Genomic DNA, 25,224 nt, shown 5'->3' with positions numbered 1-25,224 from the left:
GCGACTTTTTTGAAGCAGAAATCTTTTCATGAAAATCTTCGACTTTTTTGAAGCCGAAATACTTCATGAAAATCTTCGACTTTTTTGAAGCCGAAATACTTCATGAACATTTTCAACTTTTTTGAAGCCGAAAACTTTTCATGTAAATTTTCAACTTTTTTGAAGCTGAAATCTTTTCATGAAAATCTGCGACTTTTTTGAAGCAGAAATCTTTTCATGAAAATCTTCGACTTTTTTGAAGCCGAAATACTTCATGAAAATCTTCGATTTTTTTGAAGCCGAAATACTTCATGAACATTTTCAACTTTTTTGAAGCAGAAATCTTTTCATGAAAATCCTAGACTTTTTTGAAGCCGAAATCTTTTCATGTAAATTTTCAACTTTTTTGAAGCCGAAATCTTTTCATGAAACTCTTCGATTTTTTTGAAGCCGAAAAACTTCATGAAAATTTTCAACTTTTTTGAAGCCGAAATCTTTTCATGTAAATTTTCAACTTTTTTGAAGCCGAAAAACTTCATGAAAATTTTCAACTTTTTTGAAGCCGAAATCTTTTCATGTAAATTTTCAACTTTTTTGAAGCCGAAATCATTTCATGTAAATTTTCAACTTTTTTGATGCCGAAATAGTTCATGAAAATTTTCAACTTTTTTGAAGCCGAAATCTTTTCATGAAAATTTTACACTTTTTTGAAGCAGAAATCTTTTCATGAAAATCTTCGACTTTTTTGAAGCCGAAATACTTCATGAACATTTTCAACTTTTTTGAAGCCGAAAACTTTTCATGTAAATTTTCAACTTTTTTGAAGCTGAAATCTTTTCATGAAAATCTGCGACTTTTTTGAAGCAGAAATCTTTTCATGAAAATCTTCGACTTTTTTGAAGCCGAAATACTTCATGAAAATCTTCGATTTTTTTGAAGCCGAAATACTTCATGAACATTTTCAACTTTTTTGAAGCAGAAATCTTTTCATGAAAATCCTAGACTTTTTTGAAGCCGAAATCTTTTCATGTAAATTTTCAACTTTTTTGAAGCCGAAATCTTTTCATGAAAATCTTCGATTTTTTTGAAGCCGAAATACTTCATGAAAATTTTCAACTTTTTTGAAGCCGAAATCTTTTCATGAAAATTTTCAACTTTTTTGAAGCCGAAATCTTTTCATGAAAATCTGCGACTTTTTTGAAGCCGAAATACTTCATGAAAATCTTCGATTTTTTTGAAGCCGAAATACTTCATGAACATTTTCAACTTTTTTGAAGCAGAAATCTTTTCATGAAAATCCTAGACTTTTTTGAAGCCGAAATCTTTTCATGTAAATTTTCAACTTTTTTGAAGCCGAAATCTTTTCATGAAAATCTTCGATTTTTTTGAAGCCGAAATACTTCATGAAAATTTTCAACTTTTTTGAAGCCGAAATACTTCATGAAAATCTTCGACTTTTTTGAAGCCGAAATACTTCATGAACATTTTCAACTTTTTTGAAGCCGAAAACTTTTCATGTAAATTTTCAACTTTTTTGAAGCTGAAATCTTTTCATGAAAATCTGCGACTTTTTTGAAGCAGAAATCTTTTCATGAAAATCTTCGACTTTTTTGAAGCCGAAATACTTCATGAAAATCTTCGATTTTTTTGAAGCCGAAATACTTCATGAACATTTTCAACTTTTTTGAAGCAGAAATCTTTTCATGAAAATCCTAGACTTTTTTGAAGCCGAAATCTTTTCATGTAAATTTTCAACTTTTTTGAAGCCGAAATCTTTTCATGAAACTCTTCGATTTTTTTGAAGCCGAAATACTTCATGAAAATTTTCAACTTTTTTGAAGCCGAAATCTTTTCATGAAAATTTTCAACTTTTTTGAAGCCGAAATCTTTTCATGAAAATCTGCGACTTTTTTGAAGCAGAAATCTTTTCATGAAAATCTTCGACTTTTTTGAAGCCGAAATACTTCATGAAAATCTTCGATTTTTTTGAAGCCGAAATACTTCATGAACATTTTCGACTTTTTTGAAGCAGAAATCTTTTCATGAAAATCCTAGACTTTTTTGAAGCCGAAATCTTTTCATGTAAATTTTCAACTTTTTTGAAGCCGAAATCTTTTCATGAAAATCTTCGATTTTTTTGAAGCCGAAATACTTCATGAAAATTTTCAACTTTTTTGAAGCCGAAATCTTTTCATGAAAATTTTCAACTTTTTTGAAGCCGAAATCTTTTCATGAAAATCTGCGACTTTTTTGAAGCAGAAATCTTTTCATGAAAATCTTCGACTTTTTTGAAGCCGAAATACTTCATGAAAATTTTCAACTTTTTTGAAGCCGAAATCTTTTCATGAAAATTTTCAACTTTTTTGAAGCCGAAATCTTTTCATGAAAATCTGCGACTTTTTTGAAGCAGAAATCTTTTCATGAAAATCTTCGACTTTTTTGAAGCCGAAATACTTCATGAAAATTTTCAACTTTTTTGAAGCCGAAATCTTTTCATGTAAATTTTCAACTTTTTTGAAGCAGAAATCTTTTCATGAAAATCTTAGACTTTTTTGAAGCCGAAATCTTTTCATGTAAATTTTCAACTTTTTTGAAGCCGAAATCTTTTCATGAAAATCTTCGATTTTTTTGAAGCCGAAATACTTCATGAAAATTTTCAACTTTTTTGAAGCCGAAATCTTTTCATGAAAATTTTCAACTTTTTTGAAGCCGAAATCTTTTCATGAAAATCTTCGACTTTTTTGAAGCAGAAATCTTTTCATGAAAATCTTCGACTTTTTTGAAGCCGAAATACTTCATGAAAATCTTCGACTTTTTTGAAGCCGAAATACTTCATGAAAATTTTCAACTTTTTTGAAGCAGAAATCTTTTCATGAAAATCTTAGACTTTTTTGAAGCCGAAATCTTTTCATGAAAATTTTCAACTTTTTTGAAGCCGAAATCTTTTCATGAAAATCTTCGATTTTTTTGAAGCCGAAATACTTCATGAAAATTTTCAACTTTTTTGAAGCCGAAATCTTTTCATGAAAATTTTCAACTTTTTTGAAGCCGAAATCTTTTCATGTAAATTTTCAACTTTTTTGAAGCCGAAAAACTTCATGAAAATTTTCAACTTTTTTGAAGCCAAAATCTTTTCATGAAAATTTTCAACTTTTTTGAAGCCGAAATCTTTTCATGAAAATTTTCAACTTTTTTGAAGCCGAAATCTTTTCATGAAAATCTTCGATTTTTTTGAAGCTGAAATACTTCATGAAAATCTTCGATTTTTTTGAAGCCGAAATACTTCATGAAAATTTTCAACTTTTTTGAAGCCGAAATGTTTTCATGTAAATTTTCAACTTTTTTGAAGCCGAAAAACTTCATGAAAATTTTCAACTTTTTTGAAGCCGAAATCTTTTCATGAAAATTTTCAACTTTTTTGAAGCCGAAATCTTTTCATGAAAATCTTCGATTTTTTTGAAGCCGAAATACTTCATGAAAATTTTCAACTTTTTTGAAGCCGAAATCTTTTCATGAAAATTTTCAACTTTTTTGAAGCCGAAATCTTTTCATGTAAATTTTCAACTTTTTTGAAGCCGAAAAACTTCATGAAAATTTTCAACTTTTTTGAAGCCAAAATCTTTTCATGTAAATTTTCAACTTTTTTGAAGCCGAAATCTTTTCATGAAAATTTTCAACTTTTTTGAAGCCGAAATCTTTTCATGAAAATCTTCGATTTTTTTGAAGCTGAAATACTTCATGAAAATCTTCGATTTTTTTGAAGCCGAAATACTTCATGAAAATTTTCAACTTTTTTGAAGCCGAAATGTTTTCATGTAAATTTTCAACTTTTTTGAAGCCGAAAAACTTCATGAAAATTTTCAACTTTTTTGAAGCCGAAATCTTTTCATGAAAATTTTACACTTTTTTGAAGCAGAAATCTTTTCATGAAAATCTGCGACTTTTTTGAAGCAGAAATCTTTTCATGAAAATCTTGAACTTTTTTGAAGCAGAAATCTTTTCATGTACATTTTCAACTTTTTTGAAGCCGAAATCTTTTCATGAAAATCTTCGATTTTTTTGAAGCCGAAATACTTCATGAAAATTTTCAACTTTTTTGAAGCCTAAATACTTCATGAAAATTTTCAACTTTTTTGAAGCCGAAATCTTTTCATGAAAATCTGCGACTTTTTTGAAGCAGAAATCTTTTCATGAAAATTTTCAACTTTTTTGAAGCCGAAATCTTTTCATGTAAATTTTCAACTTTTTTGAAGCCGAAAAACTTCATGAAAATTTTCAACTTTTTTGAAGCCGAAATCTTTTCATGTAAATTTTCAACTTTTTTGAAGCCGAAATCATTTCATGTAAATTTTCAACTTTTTTGATGCCGAAATAGTTCATGAAAATTTTCAACTTTTTTGAAGCCGAAATCTTTTCATGAAAATTTTACACTTTTTTGAAGCAGAAATCTTTTCATGAAAATCTTCGACTTTTTTGAAGCCGAAATACTTCATGAACATTTTCAACTTTTTTGAAGCCGAAAACTTTTCATGTAAATTTTCAACTTTTTTGAAGCTGAAATCTTTTCATGAAAATCTGCGACTTTTTTGAAGCAGAAATCTTTTCATGAAAATCTTCGACTTTTTTGAAGCCGAAATACTTCATGAAAATCTTCGACTTTTTTGAAGCCGAAATACTTCATGAAAATTTTCAACTTTTTTGAAGCAGAAATCTTTTCATGAAAATCTTAGACTTTTTTGAAGCCGAAATCTTTTCATGAAAATTTTCAACTTTTTTGAAGCCGAAATCTTTTCATGAAAATCTTCGATTTTTTTGAAGCCGAAATACTTCATGAAAATTTTCAACTTTTTTGAAGCCGAAATCTTTTCATGAAAATTTTCAACTTTTTTGAAGCCGAAATCTTTTCATGTAAATTTTCAACTTTTTTGAAGCCGAAAAACTTCATGAAAATTTTCAACTTTTTTGAAGCCAAAATCTTTTCATGTAAATTTTCAACTTTTTTGAAGCCGAAATCTTTTCATGAAAATTTTCAACTTTTTTGAAGCCGAAATCTTTTCATGAAAATCTTCGATTTTTTTGAAGCTGAAATACTTCATGAAAATCTTCGATTTTTTTGAAGCCGAAATACTTCATGAAAATTTTCAACTTTTTTGAAGCCGAAATGTTTTCATGTAAATTTTCAACTTTTTTGAAGCCGAAAAACTTCATGAAAATTTTCAACTTTTTTGAAGCCGAAATCTTTTCATGAAAATTTTACACTTTTTTGAAGCAGAAATCTTTTCATGAAAATCTGCGACTTTTTTGAAGCAGAAATCTTTTCATGAAAATCTTGAACTTTTTTGAAGCAGAAATCTTTTCATCAAAATCTTAGACTTTTTTGAAGCCGAAATCTTTTCATGTAAATTTTCAACTTTTTTGAAGCCGAAATCTTTTCATGAAAATCTTCGATTTTTTTGAAGCCGAAATACTTCATGAAAATTTTCAACTTTTTTGAAGCCTAAATACTTCATGAAAATTTTCAACTTTTTTGAAGCCGAAATCTTTTCATGAAAATCTGCGACTTTTTTGAAGCAGAAATCTTTTCATGAAAATCTTCGACTTTTTTGAAGCCGAAATACTTCATGAAAATCTTTGATTTTTTTGAAGCCGAAATACTTCATGAAAATTTTCAACTTTTTTGAAGCCGAAATCTTTTCATGTAAATTTTCGACTTTTTTGAAGCCGAAATCTTTTCATGAAAATCTGCGACTTTTTTGAAGCAGAAATCTTTTCATGAAAATCTTCGACTTTTTTGAAGCCGAAATACTTCATGAAAATCTTCGACTTTTTTGAAGCCGAAATACTTCATGAAAATTTTCAACTTTTTTGAAGCAGAAATCTTTTCATGAAAATTTTCAACTTTTTTGAAGCCGAAATCTTTTCATGAAAATCTTCGATTTTTTTGAAGCCGAAATACTTCATGAAAATTTTCAACTTTTTTGAAGCCGAAATCTTTTCATGTAAATTTTCAACTTTTTTGAAGCAGAAATCTTTTCATGAAAATCTTAGACTTTTTTGAAGCCGAAATCTTTTCATGTAAATTTTCAACTTTTTTGAAGCCGAAATCTTTTCATGAAAATCTTCGATTTTTTTGAAGCCGAAATACTTCATGAAAATTTTCAACTTTTTTGAAGCCGAAATCTTTTCATGAAAATTTTCAACTTTTTTGAAGCCGAAATCTTTTCATGAAAATCTGCGACTTTTTTGAAGCCGAAATCTTTTCATGAAAATCTTCGACTTTTTTGAAGCCGAAATACTTCATGAAAATCTTCGACTTTTTTGAAGCCGAAATACTTCATGAAAATTTTCAACTTTTTTGAAGCAGAAATCTTTTCATGAAAATCTTAGACTTTTTTGAAGCCGAAATCTTTTCATGTAAATTTTCAACTTTTTTGAAGCCGAAAAACTTCATGAAAATTTTCAACTTTTTTGAAGCCAAAATCTTTTCATGTAAATTTTCAACTTTTTTGAAGCCGAAATCTTTTCATGAAAATTTTCAACTTTTTTGAAGCCGAAATCTTTTCATGAAAATCTTCGATTTTTTTGAAGCCGAAATACTTCATGAAAATCTTCGATTTTTTTGAAGCCGAAATACTTCATGAAAATTTTAGACTTTTTTGAAGCCGAAATCTTTTCATGTAAATTTTCAACTTTTTTGAAGCCGAAATCATTTCATGTAAATTTTCAACTTTTTTGATGCCGAAATAGTTCATGAAAATTTTCAACTTTTTTGAAGCCGAAATCTTTTCATGAAAATTTTCAACTTTTTTGAAGCAGAAATCTTTTCATGAAAATCCTAGACTTTTTTGAAGCCGAAATCTTTTCATGTAAATTTTCAACTTTTTTGAAGCCGAAATCTTTTCATGAAAATCTTCGATTTTTTTGAAGCCGAAATACTTCATGAAAATTTTAGACTTTTTTGAAGCCGAAATCTTTTCATGAAAATTTTCAACTTTTTTGAAGCCGAAATCTTTTCATGAAAATCTGCGACTTTTTTGAAGCAGAAATCTTTTCATGAAAATCTTCGACTTTTTTGAAGCCGAAATACTTCATGAAAATCTTCGACTTTTTTGAAGCCGAAATACTTCATGAAAATTTTCAACTTTTTTGAAGCAGAAATCTTTTCATGAAAATCTTAGACTTTTTTGAAGCCGAAATCTTTTCATGAAAATTTTCAACTTTTTTGAAGCCGAAATCTTTTCATGAAAATCTTCGATTTTCTTGAAGCCGAAATACTTCATGAAAATTTTCAACTTTTTTGAAGCCGAAATCTTTTCATGTAAATTTTCAACTTTTTTGAAGCAGAAATCTTTTCATGAAAATCTTAGACTTTTTTGAAGCCGAAATCTTTTCATGTAAATTTTCAACTTTTTTGAAGCCGAAATCTTTTCATGAAAATCTTCGATTTTTTTGAAGCCGAAATACTTCATGAAAATTTTCAACTTTTTTGAAGCCGAAATCTTTTCATGAAAATTTTCAACTTTTTTGAAGCCGAAATCTTTTCATGAAAATCTGCGACTTTTTTGAAGCAGAAATCTTTTCATGAAAATCTTCGACTTTTTTGAAGCCGAAATACTTCATGAAAATCTTCGACTTTTTTGAAGCCGAAATACTTCATGAAAATTTTCAACTTTTTTGAAGCCGAAATCTTTTCATGAAAATTTTCAACTTTTTTGAAGCCGAAATCTTTTCATGTAAATTTTCAACTTTTTTGAAGCCGAAAAACTTCATGAAAATTTTCAACTTTTTTGAAGCCAAAATCTTTTCATGTAAATTTTCAACTTTTTTGAAGACGAAATCTTTTCATGAAAATTTTCAACTTTTTTGAAGCCGAAATCTTTTCATGAAAATCTTCGATTTTTTTGAAGCCGAAATACTTCATGAAAATCTTCGATTTTTTTGAAGCCGAAATACTTCATGAAAATTTTCAACTTTTTTGAAGCCGAAATGTTTTCATGTAAATTTTCAACTTTTTTGAAGCCGAAAAACTTCATGAAAATTTTCAACTTTTTTGAAGCCGAAATCTTTTCATGAAAATTTTACACTTTTTTGAAGCAGAAATCTTTTCATGAAAATCTGCGACTTTTTTGAAGCAGAAATCTTTTCATGAAAATCTTGAACTTTTTTGAAGCAGAAATCTTTTCATGAAAATCTTAGACTTTTTTGAAGCCGAAATCTTTTCATGTAAATTTTCAACTTTTTTGAAGCCGAAATCTTTTCATGTAAATTTTCAACTTTTTTGAAGCCGAAATCTTTTCATGAAAATCTTCGATTTTTTTGAAGCCGAAATACTTCATGAAAATTTTCAACTTTTTTGAAGCCTAAATACTTCATGAAAATTTTCAACTTTTTTGAAGCCGAAATCTTTTCATGAAAATCTGCGACTTTTTTGAAGCAGAAATCTTTTCATGAAAATCTTCGACTTTTTTGAAGCCGAAATACTTCATGAAAATCTTTGATTTTTTTGAAGCCGAAATACTTCATGAAAATTTTCAACTTTTTTGAAGCCGAAATCTTTTCATGTAAATTTTCGACTTTTTTGAAGCCGAAATCTTTTCATGAAAATCTGCGACTTTTTTGAAGCAGAAATCTTTTCATGAAAATCTTCGACTTTTTTGAAGCCGAAATACTTCATGAAAATCTTCGACTTTTTTGAAGCCGAAATACTTCATGAAAATTTTCAACTTTTTTGAAGCCGAAATCTTTTCATGAAAATTTTCAACTTTTTTGAAGCCGAAATCTTTTCATGTAAATTTTCAACTTTTTTGAAGCCGAAAAACTTCATGAAAATTTTCAACTTTTTTGAAGCCAAAATCTTTTCATGTAAATTTTCAACTTTTTTGAAGACGAAATCTTTTCATGAAAATTTTCAACTTTTTTGAAGCCGAAATCTTTTCATGAAAATCTTCGATTTTTTTGAAGCTGAAATACTTCATGAAAATCTTCGATTTTTTTGAAGCCGAAATACTTCATGAAAATTTTCAACTTTTTTGAAGCCGAAATGTTTTCATGTAAATTTTCAACTTTTTTGAAGCCGAAAAACTTCATGAAAATTTTCAACTTTTTTGAAGCCGAAATCTTTTCATGAAAATTTTACACTTTTTTGAAGCAGAAATCTTTTCATGAAAATCTGCGACTTTTTTGAAGCAGAAATCTTTTCATGAAAATCTTGAACTTTTTTGAAGCAGAAATCTTTTCATGAAAATCTGCGACTTTTTTGAAGCAGAAATCTTTTCATGAAAATCTTGAACTTTTTTGAAGCAGAAATCTTTTCATCAAAATCTTAGACTTTTTTGAAGCCGAAATCTTTTCATGTAAATTTTCAACTTTTTTGAAGCCGAAATCTTTTCATGAAAATCTTCGATTTTTTTGAAGCCGAAATACTTCATGAAAATTTTCAACTTTTTTGAAGCCTAAATACTTCATGAAAATTTTCAACTTTTTTGAAGCCGAAATCTTTTCATGAAAATCTGCGACTTTTTTGAAGCAGAAATCTTTTCATGAAAATCTTCGACTTTTTTGAAGCCGAAATACTTCATGAAAATCTTTGATTTTTTTGAAGCCGAAATACTTCATGAAAATTTTCAACTTTTTTGAAGCCGAAATCTTTTCATGTAAATTTTCGACTTTTTTGAAGCCGAAATCTTTTCATGAAAATCTGCGACTTTTTTGAAGCAGAAATCTTTTCATGAAAATCTTCGACTTTTTTGAAGCCGAAATACTTCATGAAAATCTTCGACTTTTTTGAAGCCGAAATACTTCATGAAAATTTTCAACTTTTTTGAAGCAGAAATCTTTTCATGAAAATCTTAGACTTTTTTGAAGCCGAAATCTTTTCATGAAAATTTTCAACTTTTTTGAAGCCGAAATCTTTTCATGAAAATCTTCGATTTTTTTGAAGCCGAAATACTTCATGAAAATTTTCAACTTTTTTGAAGCCGAAATCTTTTCATGTAAATTTTCAACTTTTTTGAAGCAGAAATCTTTTCATGAAAATCTTAGACTTTTTTGAAGCCGAAATCTTTTCATGTAAATTTTCAACTTTTTTGAAGCCGAAATCTTTTCATGAAAATCTTCGATTTTTTTGAAGCCGAAATACTTCATGAAAATTTTCAACTTTTTTGAAGCCGAAATCTTTTCATGAAAATTTTCAACTTTTTTGAAGCCGAAATCTTTTCATGAAAATCTGCGACTTTTTTGAAGCCGAAATCTTTTCATGAAAATCTTCGACTTTTTTGAAGCCGAAATACTTCATGAAAATCTTCGACTTTTTTGAAGCCGAAATACTTCATGAAAATTTTCAACTTTTTTGAAGCAGAAATCTTTTCATGAAAATCTTAGACTTTTTTGAAGCCGAAATCTTTTCATGTAAATTTTCAACTTTTTTGAAGCCGAAAAACTTCATGAAAATTTTCAACTTTTTTGAAGCCAAAATCTTTTCATGTAAATTTTCAACTTTTTTGAAGCCGAAATCTTTTCATGAAAATTTTCAACTTTTTTGAAGCCGAAATCTTTTCATGAAAATCTTCGATTTTTTTGAAGCCGAAATACTTCATGAAAATCTTCGATTTTTTTGAAGCCGAAATACTTCATGAAAATTTTAGACTTTTTTGAAGCCGAAATCTTTTCATGTAAATTTTCAACTTTTTTGAAGCCGAAATCATTTCATGTAAATTTTCAACTTTTTTGATGCCGAAATAGTTCATGAAAATTTTCAACTTTTTTGAAGCCGAAATCTTTTCATGAAAATTTTCAACTTTTTTGAAGCAGAAATCTTTTCATGAAAATCCTAGACTTTTTTGAAGCCGAAATCTTTTCATGTAAATTTTCAACTTTTTTGAAGCCGAAATCTTTTCATGAAAATCTTCGATTTTTTTGAAGCCGAAATACTTCATGAAAATTTTAGACTTTTTTGAAGCCGAAATCTTTTCATGAAAATTTTCAACTTTTTTGAAGCCGAAATCTTTTCATGAAAATCTGCGACTTTTTTGAAGCAGAAATCTTTTCATGAAAATCTTCGACTTTTTTGAAGCCGAAATACTTCATGAAAATCTTCGACTTTTTTGAAGCCGAAATACTTCATGAAAATTTTCAACTTTTTTGAAGCAGAAATCTTTTCATGAAAATCTTAGACTTTTTTGAAGCCGAAATCTTTTCATGAAAATTTTCAACTTTTTTGAAGCCGAAATCTTTTCATGAAAATCTTCGATTTTCTTGAAGCCGAAATACTTCATGAAAATTTTCAACTTTTTTGAAGCCGAAATCTTTTCATGTAAATTTTCAACTTTTTTGAAGCAGAAATCTTTTCATGAAAATCTTAGACTTTTTTGAAGCCGAAATCTTTTCATGTAAATTTTCAACTTTTTTGAAGCCGAAATCTTTTCATGAAAATCTTCGATTTTTTTGAAGCCGAAATACTTCATGAAAATTTTCAACTTTTTTGAAGCCGAAATCTTTTCATGAAAATTTTCAACTTTTTTGAAGCCGAAATCTTTTCATGAAAATCTGCGACTTTTTTGAAGCAGAAATCTTTTCATGAAAATCTTCGACTTTTTTGAAGCCGAAATACTTCATGAAAATCTTCGACTTTTTTGAAGCCGAAATACTTCATGAAAATTTTCAACTTTTTTGAAGCCGAAATCTTTTCATGAAAATTTTCAACTTTTTTGAAGCCGAAATCTTTTCATGTAAATTTTCAACTTTTTTGAAGCCGAAAAACTTCATGAAAATTTTCAACTTTTTTGAAGCCAAAATCTTTTCATGTAAATTTTCAACTTTTTTGAAGACGAAATCTTTTCATGAAAATTTTCAACTTTTTTGAAGCCGAAATCTTTTCATGAAAATCTTCGATTTTTTTGAAGCCGAAATACTTCATGAAAATCTTCGATTTTTTTGAAGCCGAAATACTTCATGAAAATTTTCAACTTTTTTGAAGCCGAAATGTTTTCATGTAAATTTTCAACTTTTTTGAAGCCGAAAAACTTCATGAAAATTTTCAACTTTTTTGAAGCCGAAATCTTTTCATGAAAATTTTACACTTTTTTGAAGCAGAAATCTTTTCATGAAAATCTGCGACTTTTTTGAAGCAGAAATCTTTTCATGAAAATCTTGAACTTTTTTGAAGCAGAAATCTTTTCATGAAAATCTTAGACTTTTTTGAAGCCGAAATCTTTTCATGTAAATTTTCAACTTTTTTGAAGCCGAAATCTTTTCATGTAAATTTTCAACTTTTTTGAAGCCGAAATCTTTTCATGAAAATCTTCGATTTTTTTGAAGCCGAAATACTTCATGAAAATTTTCAACTTTTTTGAAGCCTAAATACTTCATGAAAATTTTCAACTTTTTTGAAGCCGAAATCTTTTCATGAAAATCTGCGACTTTTTTGAAGCAGAAATCTTTTCATGAAAATCTTCGACTTTTTTGAAGCCGAAATACTTCATGAAAATCTTTGATTTTTTTGAAGCCGAAATACTTCATGAAAATTTTCAACTTTTTTGAAGCCGAAATCTTTTCATGTAAATTTTCGACTTTTTTGAAGCCGAAATCTTTTCATGAAAATCTGCGACTTTTTTGAAGCAGAAATCTTTTCATGAAAATCTTCGACTTTTTTGAAGCCGAAATACTTCATGAAAATCTTCGACTTTTTTGAAGCCGAAATACTTCATGAAAATTTTCAACTTTTTTGAAGCCGAAATCTTTTCATGAAAATTTTCAACTTTTTTGAAGCCGAAATCTTTTCATGTAAATTTTCAACTTTTTTGAAGCCGAAAAACTTCATGAAAATTTTCAACTTTTTTGAAGCCAAAATCTTTTCATGTAAATTTTCAACTTTTTTGAAGACGAAATCTTTTCATGAAAATTTTCAACTTTTTTGAAGCCGAAATCTTTTCATGAAAATCTTCGATTTTTTTGAAGCTGAAATACTTCATGAAAATCTTCGATTTTTTTGAAGCCGAAATACTTCATGAAAATTTTCAACTTTTTTGAAGCCGAAATGTTTTCATGTAAATTTTCAACTTTTTTGAAGCCGAAAAACTTCATGAAAATTTTCAACTTTTTTGAAGCCGAAATCTTTTCATGAAAATTTTACACTTTTTTGAAGCAGAAATCTTTTCATGAAAATCTGCGACTTTTTTGAAGCAGAAATCTTTTCATGAAAATCTTGAACTTTTTTGAAGCAGAAATCTTTTCATGAAAATCTTAGACTTTTTTGAAGCCGAAATCTTTTCATGTAAATTTTCAACTTTTTTGAAGCCGAAATCTTTTCATGTAAATTTTCAACTTTTTTGAAGCCGAAATCTTTTCATGAAAATCTTAGACTTTTTTGAAGCCGAAATCTTTTCATGAAAATTTTCAACTTTTTTGAAGCCGAAATCTTTTCATGAAAATCTTCGATTTTCTTGAAGCCGAAATACTTCATGAAAATTTTCAACTTTTTTGAAGCTGAAATCTTTTCATGTAAATTTTCAACTTTTTTGAAGCAGAAATCTTTTCATGAAAATCTTAGACTTTTTTGAAGCCGAAATCTTTTCATGTAAATTTTCAACTTTTTTGAAGCCGAAATCTTTTCATGAAAATCTTCGATTTTTTTGAAGCCGAAATACTTCATGAAAATTTTCAACTTTTTTGAAGCCGAAATCTTTTCATGAAAATTTTCAACTTTTTTGAAGCCGAAATCTTTTCATGAAAATCTGCGACTTTTTTGAAGCAGAAATCTTTTCATGAAAATCTTCGACTTTTTTGAAGCCGAAATACTTCATGAAAATCTTCGACTTTTTTGAAGCCGAAATACTTCATGAAAATTTTCAACTTTTTTGAAGCAGAAATCTTTTCATGAAAATCTTCGATTTTTTTGAAGCCGAAATACTTCATGAAAATTTTCAACTTTTTTGAAGCCGAAATCTTTTCATGAAAATTTTCAACTTTTTTGAAGCCGAAATCTTTTCATGTAAATTTTCAACTTTTTTGAAGCCGAAAAACTTCATGAAAATTTTCAACTTTTTTGAAGCCAAAATCTTTTCATGTAAATTTTCAACTTTTTTGAAGACGAAATCTTTTCATGAAAATTTTCAACTTTTTTGAAGCCGAAATCTTTTCATGAAAATCTTCGATTTTTTTGAAGCTGAAATACTTCATGAAAATCTTCGATTTTTTTGAAGCCGAAATACTTCATGAAAATTTTCAACTTTTTTGAAGCCGAAATGTTTTCATGTAAATTTTCAACTTTTTTGAAGCCGAAAAACTTCATGAAAATTTTCAACTTTTTTGAAGCCGAAATCTTTTCATGAAAATTTTACACTTTTTTGAAGCAGAAATCTTTTCATGAAAATCTGCGACTTTTTTGAAGCAGAAATCTTTTCATGAAAATCTTGAACTTTTTTGAAGCAGAAATCTTTTCATGAAAATCTTAGACTTTTTTGAAGCCGAAATCTTTTCATGTAAATTTTCAACTTTTTTGAAGCCGAAATCTTTTCATGAAAATCTTCGATTTTTTTGAAGCCGAAATACTTCATGAAAATTTTCAACTTTTTTGAAGCCGAAATCTTTTCATGAAAATTTTCAACTTTTTTGAAGCCGAAATCTTTTCATGAAAATCTGCGACTTTTTTGAAGCAGAAATCTTTTCATGAAAATCTTTGACTTTTTTGAAGCCGAAATACTTCATGAAAATCTTCGACTTTTTTGAAGCCGAAATACTTCATGAAAATTTTCAACTTTTTTGAAGCCGAAATACTTCATGAAAATCTTCGACTTTTTTGAAGCCGAAATACTTCATGAAAATCTTCGACTTTTTTGAAGCCGAAATACTTCATGAAAATTTTCAACTTTTTTGAAGCAGAAATCTTTTCATGAAAATCTTAGACTTTTTTGAAGCCGAAATCTTTTCATGAAAATTTTCAACTTTTTTGAAGCCGCAATCTGTTCATGAAAATCTTCGATTTTTTTGAAGCCGAAAAACTTCATGAAAATCTTCGATTTTTTTGAAGCCGAAATACTTCATGAAAATTTTCAACTTTTTTGAAGCAGAAATCTTTTCATGAAAATCTTAGAGTTTTTTGAAGCCGAAATCTTTTCATGTAAATTTTCAACTTTTTTGAAGCTGAAAACTTTTCATGTAAATTTTCAACTTTTTTGAAGCCGAAATCTTTTCATGAAAATCTGCGACTTTTTTGAAGCCGAAATACTTCATGAAAATCTTCGACTTTTTTGAAGCCGAAATACTTCATGAAAATCTTCGACTTTTTTGAAGCCGAAATACTTCATGAAAATCTTCGACTTTTTTGAAGCCGAAATACTTCATGAAAATTTTCAACTTTTTTGAAGCAGAAATCTTTTCATGAAAATCTTAGACTTTTTTGAAGCCGAAATCTTTTCATGTAAATTTTCAACTTTTTTGAAGCCGAAATCTTTTCATGTAAATTTTCAACTTTTTTGAAGCTGAAAACTTTTCATGTAAATCTTCGACTTTTTTGAAGCCGAAATACTTCATGAAAATCTTCGACTTTTTTGAAGCCGAAATAATTCATGAAAATTTTCAACTTTTTTGAAGCAGAAATGTTTTCATGTAAATTTTCAACTTTTTTGAAGCCGAAATCTTTTCATGAAAATTTTACACTTTTTTGAAGCAGAAATCTTTTCATGAAAATCTGCGACTTTTTTGAAGCAGAAATCTTTTCATGAAAATCTTGAACTTTTTTGAAGCAGAAATCTTTTCATGAAAATCTTAGACTTTTTTGAAGCCGAAATCTTTTCATGTAAATTTTCAACTTTTTTGAAGCCGAAATCTTTTCATGAAAATCTTCGATTTTTTTGAAGCCGAAATACTTCATGAAAATTTTAGACTTTTTTGAAGCCGAAATCTTTTCATGTAAATTTTCAACTTTTTTGAAGCCGAAATCATTTCATGTAAATTTTCAACTTTTTTGATGCCGAAATAGTTCATGAAAATTTTCAACTTTTTTGAAGCCGAAATCTTTTCATGAAAATTTTACACTTTTTTGAAGCAGAAATCTTTTCATGAAAATCTTCGACTTTTTTGAAGCCGAAATACTTCATGAACATTTTCAACTTTTTTGAAGCCGAAAACTTTTCATGTAAATTTTCAACTTTTTTGAAGCTGAAATCTTTTCATGAAAATCTGCGACTTTTTTGAAGCAGAAATCTTTTCATGAAAATCTTCGACTTTTTTGAAGCCGAAATACTTCATGAAAATCTTCGATTTTTTTGAAGCCGAAATACTTCATGAACATTTTCAACTTTTTTGAAGCAGAAATCTTTTCATGAAAATCCTAGACTTTTTTGAAGCCGAAATCTTTTCATGTAAATTCTCAACTTTTTTGAAGCCGAAATCTTTTCATGAAAATCTTCGATTTTTTTGAAGCCGAAATACTTCATGAAAATTTTCAACTTTTTTGAAGCCGAAATCTTTTCATGAAAATTTTCAACTTTTTTGAAGCCGAAATCTTTTCATGAAAATCTGCGACTTTTTTGAAGCAGAAATCTTTTCATGAAAATCTTCGACTTTTTTGAAGCCGAAATACTTCATGAAAATCTTCGACTTTTTTGAAGCCGAAATACTTCATGAAAATTTTCAACTTTTTTGAAGCAGAAATCTTTTCATGAAAATCTTCGACTTTTTTGAAGCCGAAATCTTTTCATGAAAATTTTCAACTTTTTTGAAGCCGAAATCTTTTCATGAAAATCTTCGATTTTTTTGAAGCCGAAATACTTCATGAAAATTTTCAACTTTTTTGAAGCCGAAATCTTTTCATGAAAATTTTCAACTTTTTTGAAGCCGAAATCTTTTCATGTAAATTTTCAACTTTTTTGAAGCCGAAATCTTTTCATGAAAATTTTCAACTTTTTTGAAGCCGAAATCTTTTCATGAAAATCTTCGATTTTTTTGAAGCTGAAATACTTCATGAAAATCTTCGATTTTTTTGAAGCCGAAATACTTCATGAAAATTTTCAACTTTTTTGAAGCCGAAATGTTTTCATGTAAATTTTCAACTTTTTTGAAGCCGAAATCTTTTCATGAAAATCTGCGACTTTTTTGAAGCAGAAATCTTTTCATGAAAATTTTCGACTTTTTTGAAGCCGAAATACTTCATGAAAATCTTCGACTTTTTTGAAGCCGAAATACTTCATGAAAATCTTCGACTTTTTTGAAGCCGAAATACTTCATGAAAATTTTCAACTTTTTTGAAGCAGAAATGTTTTCATGAAAATCTTAGACTTTTTTGAAGCCGAAATCTTTTCATGAAAATTTTCAACTTTTTTGAAGCCGAAATCTTTTCATGAAAATTTTCAACTTTTTTGAAGCCGAAATCTTTTCATGAAAATCTTCGATTTTTTTGAAGCCGAAATACTTCATGAAAATCTTCGATTTTTTTTAAGCCGAAAAACTTTATGAAAATTTTCAACTTTTTTGAAGCCGAAATCTTTTCATGTAAATTTTCAACTTTTTTGATGCCGAAATAGTTCATGAAAATCTTCGATTTTTTTGAAGCCGAAATACTTCATGAAAATTTTTGACTTTTTTGAAGCCGAAATCTTTTCATGTAAATTTTCAACTTTTTTGATGCCGAAATAGTTCATGAAAATTTTCAACTTTTTTGAAGCCGAAATCTTTTCATGAAAATTTTCAACTTTTTTGAAGCCGAAATCTTTTCATGAAAATTTTCAACTTTTTTGAAGCCGAAATCTTTTCATGAAAATCTTCGATTTTTTTGAAGCCGAAATACTTCATGAAAATCTTCGATTTTTTTGAAGCCGAAATACTTCATGAAAATTTTTGACTTTTTTGAAGCCGAAATCTTTTCATGTAAATTTTCAACTTTTTTGATGCCGAAATAGTTCATGAAAATTTTCAACTTTTTTGAAGCCGAAATCTTTTCATGAAAATTTTACACTTTTTTGAAGCAGAAATCTTTTCATGAAAATCTTCGACTTTTTTGAAGCCGAAATACTTCATGAACATTTTCAACTTTTTTGAAGCCGAAAACTTTTCATGTAAATTTTCAACTTTTTTGAAGCTGAAATCTTTTCATGAAAATCTGCGACTTTTTTGAAGCAGAAATCTTTTCATGAAAATCTGCGACTTTTTTGAAGCCGAAATACTTCATGAACATTTTCAACTTTTTTGAAGCCGAAAACTTTTCATGAAAATCTGCGACTTTTTTGAAGCAGAAATCTTTTCATGAAAATTTTCAACTTTTTTGAAGCAGAAATCTTTTCATGAAAATCTGCGACTTTTTTGAAGCCGAAATCTTTTCATGTAAATTTTCAACTTTTTTGAAGCCGAAATCTTTTCATGAAAATCTTCGATTTTTTTGAAGCCGAAATACTTCATGAAAATTTTCAACTTTTTTGAAGCCTAAATACTTCATGAAAATTTTCAACTTTTTTGAAGTCGAAATATTTTCATGAAAATCTGCGACTTTTTTGAAGCAGAAATCTTTTCATGAAAATCTTCGACTTTTTTGAAGCCGAAATACTTCATGAAAATCTTTGATTTTTTTGAAGCCGAAATACTTCATGAACATTTTCAACTTTTTTGAAGCCGAAATCTTTTCATGTAAATTTTCAACTTTTTTGATGCCGAAATCTTTTCATGAAAATTTTACACTTTTTTGAAGCAGAAATCTTTTCATGAAAATCTGCGACTTTTTTGAAGCCGAAATACTTCATGAACATTTTCAACTTTTTTGAAGCCGAAAACTTTTCATGTAAATTTTCAACTTTTTTGAAGCTGAAATCTTTTCATGAAAATCTGCGACTTTTTTGAAGCAGAAATCTTTTCATGAAAATCTTCGACTTTTTTGAAGCCGAAATCTTTTCATGTAAATTTTCAACTTTTTTGAAGCCGAAATCTTTTCATGAAAATCTTCGATTTTTTTGAAGCCGAAATACTTCATGAAAATTTTAAACTTTTTTGAAGCCGAAATCTTTTCATGAAAATTTTCAACTTTTTTGAAGCCGAAATCTTTTCATGAAAATCTTCGACTTTTTTGAAGCAGAAATCTTTTCATGAAAATCTTCGACTTTTTTGAAGCCGAAATACTTCATGAAAATCTTCGACTTTTTTGAAGCCGAAATACTTCATGAAAATTTTCAACTTTTTTGAAGCAGAAATCTTTTCATGAAAATCTTAGACTTTTTTGAAGCCGAAATCTTTTCATGAAAATTTTCAACTTTTTTGAAGCCGAAATCTTTTCATGAAAATCTTCGATTTTTTTGAAGCCGAAATACTTCATGAAAATTTTCGACTTTTTTGAAGCCGAAATCTTTTCATGAAAATTTTCAACTTTTTTGAAGCCGAAATCTTTTCATGTAAATTTTCAACTTTTTTGAAGCCGAAATCTTTTCATGAAAATCTGCGACTTTTTTGAAGCAGAAATCTTTTCATGAAAATCTTCGACTTTTTTGAAGCCGAAATACTTCATGAAAATCTTCGATTTTTTTGAAGCCGAAATACTTCATGAAAATTTTCAACTTTTTTGAAGCCGAAATCTTTTCATGAAAATCTGCGACTTTTTTGAAGCAGAAATCTTTTCATGAAAATTTTCAACTTTTTTGAAGCAGAAATCTTTTCATGAAAATCTGCGACTTTTTTGAAGCCGAAATCTTTTCATGTAAATTTTCAACTTTTTTGAAGCCGAAATCTTTTCATGAAAATCTTCGATTTTTTTGAAGCCGAAATACTTCATGAAAATTTTCAACTTTTTTGAAGCCTAAATACTTCATGAAAATTTTCAACTTTTTTGAAGTCGAAATATTTTCATGAAAATCTGCGACTTTTTTGAAGCAGAAATCTTTTCATGAAAATCTTCGACTTTTTTGAAGCCGAAATACTTCATGAAAATCTTCGATTTTTTTGAAGCCGAAATACATCATGAACATTTTCAACTTTTTTGAAGCCGAAAACTTTTCATGTAAATTTTCAACTTTTTTGAAGCCGAAATCTTTTCATGAAAATCTGCGACTTTTTTGAAGCAGAAATCTTTTCATGAAAATCTTGAACTTTTTTGAAGCAGAAATCTTTTCATGAAAATCTTGAACTTTTTTGAAGCAGAAATCTTTTCATGAAAATCTTAGACTTTTTTGAAGCCGAAATCTTTTCATGTAAATTTTCAACTTTTTTGAAGCCGAAAACTTTTCATGTAAATTTTCAACTTTTTTGATGCCGAAATCTTTTCATGAAAATCTGCGACTTTTTTGAAGCAGAAATCTTTTCATGAAAATTTTCAACTTTTTTGAAGCAGAAATCTTTTCATGAAAATCTGCGACTTTTTTGAAGCCGAAATCTTTTCATGTAAATTTTCAACTTTTTTGAAGCCGAAATCTTTTCATGAAAATCTTCGATTTTTTTGAAGCCGAAATACTTCATGAAAATTTTCAACTTTTTTGAAGCCTAAATACTTCATGAAAATTTTCAACTTTTTTGAAGTCGAAATATTTTCATGAAAATCTGCGACTTTTTTGAAGCAGAAATCTTTTCATGAAAATCTTCGACTTTTTTGAAGCCGAAATACTTCATGAAAATCTTTGATTTTTTTGAAGCCGAAATACTTCATGAAAATTTTCAACTTTTTTGAAGCCGAAATCTTTTCATGTAAATTTTCAACTTTTTTGAAGCCGCAATCTGTTCATGAAAATCTTCGATTTTTTTGAAGCCGAAAAACTTCATGAAAATGTTCAACTTTTTTGAAGCCAAAATCTTTTCATGAAAATTTTCAATTTTTTTGAAGCCGAAATACTTCATGAAAATTTTCAACTTTTTTGAAGCCTAAATCTTTTCATGAAAATTTTCAACTTTTTTGAAGCCGAAATCTTTTCATGTAAATTTTCAACTTTTTTGAAGCCGAAAACCTTCATGAAAATTTTCAACTTTTTTGAAGCCAAAATCTTTTCATGTAAATTTTCAACTTTTTTGAAGCCGAAATCTTTTCATGAAAATTTTCAACTTTTTTGAAGCCGAAATCTTTTCATGAAAATCTTCGATTTTTTTGAAGCCGAAATACTTCATGAAAATCTTCGATTTTTTTGAAGCCGAAATACTTCATGAAAATTTTTGACTTTTTTGAAGCCGAAATCTTTTCATGTAAATTTTCAACTTTTTTGAAGCCGAAAAACTTCATGAAAATTTTCAACTTTTTTGAAGCCGAAATCATTTCATGTAAATTTTCAACTTTTTTGATGCCGAAATAGTTCATGAAAATTTTCAACTTTTTTGAAGCCGAAATCTTTTCATGTAAATTTTCAACTTTTTTGAAGCTGAAATCTTTTCATGAAAATCTGCGACTTTTTTGAAGCAGAAATCTTTTCATGAAAATCTTCGACTTTTTTGAAGCCGAAATACTTCATGAAAATCTTCGATTTTTTTGAAGCCGAAATACTTCATGAACATTTTCAACTTTTTTGAAGCAGAAATCTTTTCATGAAAATCTTAGACTTTTTTGAAGCCGAAATCTTTTCATGTAAATTTTCAACTTTTTTGAAGCCGAAATCTTTTCATGAAAATCTTCGATTTTTTTGAAGCCGAAATACTTCATGAAAATTTTCAACTTTTTTGAAGCCGAAATCTTTTCATGAAAATTTTCAACTTTTTTGAAGCCGAAATCTTTTCATGAAAATTTTCAACTTTTTTGAAGCCGAAATCTTTTCATGAAAATCTGCGACTTTTTTGAAGCAGAAATCTTTTCATGAAAGTCTTCGACTTTTTTGAAGCCGAAATACTTCATGAAAATCTTCGACTTTTTTGAAGCCGAAATACTTCATGAAAATTTTCAACTTTTTTGAAGCAGAAATCTTTTCATGAAAATTTTCAACTTTTTTGAAGCAGAAATCTTTTCATGAAAATCTTCGATTTTTTTGAAGCCGAAATACTTCATGAAAATTTTCAACTTTTTTGAAGCCGAAATCTTTTCATGAAAATTTTCAACTTTTTTGAAGCCGAAATCTTTTCATGAAAATTTTCAACTTTTTTGAAGCTGAAATCTTTTCATGAAAATCTTCGATTTTTTTGAAGCCGAAATACTTCATGAAAATCTTCGATTTTTTTGAAGCCGAAATACTTCATGAAAATCTTCGATTTTTTTGAAGCAGAAATCTTTTCATGAAAATCTTCGACTTTTTTGAAGCCGAAATACTTCATGAAAATCTTCGATTTTTTTGAAGCCGAAATACTTCATGAAAATTTTCAACTTTTTTGAAGCAGAAATCTTTTCATGAAAATCTGCGACTTTTTTGAAGCCGAAATCTTTTCATGTAAATTTTCAACTTTTTTGAAGCCGAAATCTTTTCATGAAAATCTTCGATTTTTTTGAAGCCGAAATACTTCATGAAAATGTTCAACTTTTTTGAAGCCTAAATACTTCATGAAAATTTTCAACTTTTTTGAAGTCGAAATATTTTCATGAAAATCTGCGACTTTTTTGAAGCAGAAATCTTTTCATGAAAATCTTCGACTTTTTTGAAGCCGAAATACTTCATGAAAATCTTCGATTTTTTTGAAGCCGAAATACATCATGAACATTTTCAACTTTTTTGAAGCCGAAAACTTTTCATGTAAATTTTCAACTTTTTTGAAGCCGAAATCTTTTCATGAAAATCTGCGACTTTTTTGAAGCAGAAATCTTTTCATGAAAATCTTGAACTTTTTTGAAGCAGAAATCTTTTCATGAAAATCTTGAACTTTTTTGAAGCAGAAATCTTTTCATGAAAATCTTAGACTTTTTTGAAGCCGAAATCTTTTCATGTAAATTTTCAACTTTTTTGAAGCCGAAAACTTTTCATGTAAATTTTCAACTTTTTTGAAGCCGAAATCTTTTCATGAAAATCTGCGACTTTTTTGAAGCAGAAATCTTTTCATGAAAATTTTCAACTTTTTTGAAGCAGAAATCTTTTCATGAAAATCTGCGACTTTTTTGAAGCCGAAATCTTTTCATGTAAATTTTCAACTTTTTTGAAGCCGAAATCTTTTCATGAAAATCTTCGATTTTTTTGAAGCCGAAATACTTCATGAAAATTTTCAACTTTTTTGAAGCCTAAATACTTCATGAAAATTTTCAACTTTTTTGAAGTCGAAATATTTTCATGAAAATCTGCGACTTTTTTGAAGCAGAAATCTTTTCATGAAAATCTTCGACTTTTTTGAAGCCGAAATACTTCATGAAAATCTTTGATTTTTTTGAAGCCGAAATACTTCATGAAAATTTTCAACTTTTTTGAAGCCGAAATCTTTTCATGTAAATTTTCAACTTTTTTGAAGCCGCAATCTGTTCATGAAAATCTTCGATTTTTTTGAAGCCGAAAAACTTCATGAAAATGTTCAACTTTTTTGAAGCCAAAATCTTTTCATGAAAATTTTCAATTTTTTTGAAGCCGAAATCTTTTCATGAAAATCTTCGATTTTTTTGAAGCCGAAATACTTCATGAAAATTTTCAACTTTTTTGAAGCCTAAATCTTTTCATGAAAATTTTCAACTTTTTTGAAGCCGAAATCTTTTCATGTAAATTTTCAACTTTTTTGAAGCCGAAAACCTTCATGAAAATTTTCAACTTTTTTGAAGCCAAAATCTTTTCATGTAAATTTTCAACTTTTTTGAAGCCGAAATCTTTTCATGAAAATTTTCAACTTTTTTGAAGCCGAAATCTTTTCATGAAAATCTTCGATTTTTTTGAAGCCGAAATACTTCATGAAAATCTTCGATTTTTTTGAAGCCGAAATACATCATGAACATTTTCAACTTTTTTGAAGCCGAAAACTTTTCATGTAAATTTTCAACTTTTTTGAAGCCGAAAACTTTTCATGTAAATTTTCAACTTTTTTGAAGCCGAAATCTTTTCATGAAAATCTTCGATTTTTTTGAAGCCGAAATACTTCATGAAAATGTTCAACTTTTTTGAAGCCTAAATACTTCATGAAAATTTTCAACTTTTTTGAAGTCGAAATATTTTCATGAAAATCTGCGACTTTTTTGAAGCAGAAATCTTTTCATGAAAATCTTCGACTTTTTTGAAGCCGAAATACTTCATGAAAATCTTCGATTTTTTTGAAGCCGAAATACATCATGAACATTTTCAACTTTTTTGAAGCCGAAAACTTTTCATGTAAATTTTCAACTTTTTTGAAGCCGAAATCTTTTCATGAAAATCTGCGACTTTTTTGAAGCAGAAATCTTTTCATGAAAATCTTGAACTTTTTTGAAGCAGAAATCTTTTCATGAAAATCTTGAACTTTTTTGAAGCAGAAATCTTTTCATGAAAATCTTAGACTTTTTTGAAGCCGAAATCTTTTCATGTAAATTTTCAACTTTTTTGAAGCCGAAAACTTTTCATGTAAATTTTCAACTTTTTTGAAGCCGAAATCTTTTCATGAAAATCTGCGACTTTTTTGAAGCAGAAATCTTTTCATGAAAATTTTCAACTTTTTTGAAGCAGAAATCTTTTCATGAAAATCTGCGACTTTTTTGAAGCCGAAATCTTTTCATGTAAATTTTCAACTTTTTTGAAGCCGAAATCTTTTCATGAAAATCTTCGATTTTTTTGAAGCCGAAATACTTCATGAAAATTTTCAACTTTTTTGAAGCCTAAATACTTCATGAAAATTTTCAACTTTTTTGAAGTCGAAATATTTTCATGAAAATCTGCGACTTTTTTGAAGCAGAAATCTTTTCATGAAAATCTTCGACTTTTTTGAAGCCGAAATACTTCATGAAAATCTTTGATTTTTTTGAAGCCGAAATACTTCATGAAAATTTTCAACTTTTTTGAAGCCGAAATCTTTTCATGAAAATCTTCGATTTTTTTGAAGCCGAAATACTTCATGAAAATTTTCAACTTTTTTGAAGCCTAAATCTTTTCATGAAAATTTTCAACTTTTTTGAAGCCGAAATCTTTTCATGTAAATTTTCAACTTTTTTGAAGCCGAAAACCTTCATGAAAATTTTCAACTTTTTTGAAGCCAAAATCTTTTCATGTAAATTTTCAACTTTTTTGAAGCCGAAATCTTTTCATGAAAATTTTCAACTTTTTTGAAGCCGAAATCTTTTCATGAAAATCTTCGATTTTTTTGAAGCCGAAATACTTCATGAAAATCTTCGATTTTTTTGAAGCCGAAATACATCATGAACATTTTCAACTTTTTTGAAGCCGAAAACTTTTCATGTAAATTTTCAACTTTTTTGAAGCCGAAATCTTTTCA

Source organism: Labrus bergylta, unplaced genomic scaffold, assembly GCF_963930695.1.
Source record: "Labrus bergylta unplaced genomic scaffold, fLabBer1.1 SCAFFOLD_37, whole genome shotgun sequence".
Classification (NCBI taxonomy): domain Eukaryota; kingdom Metazoa; phylum Chordata; class Actinopteri; order Labriformes; family Labridae; genus Labrus; species Labrus bergylta.
This window is presented reverse-complemented; position numbering follows the sequence as displayed.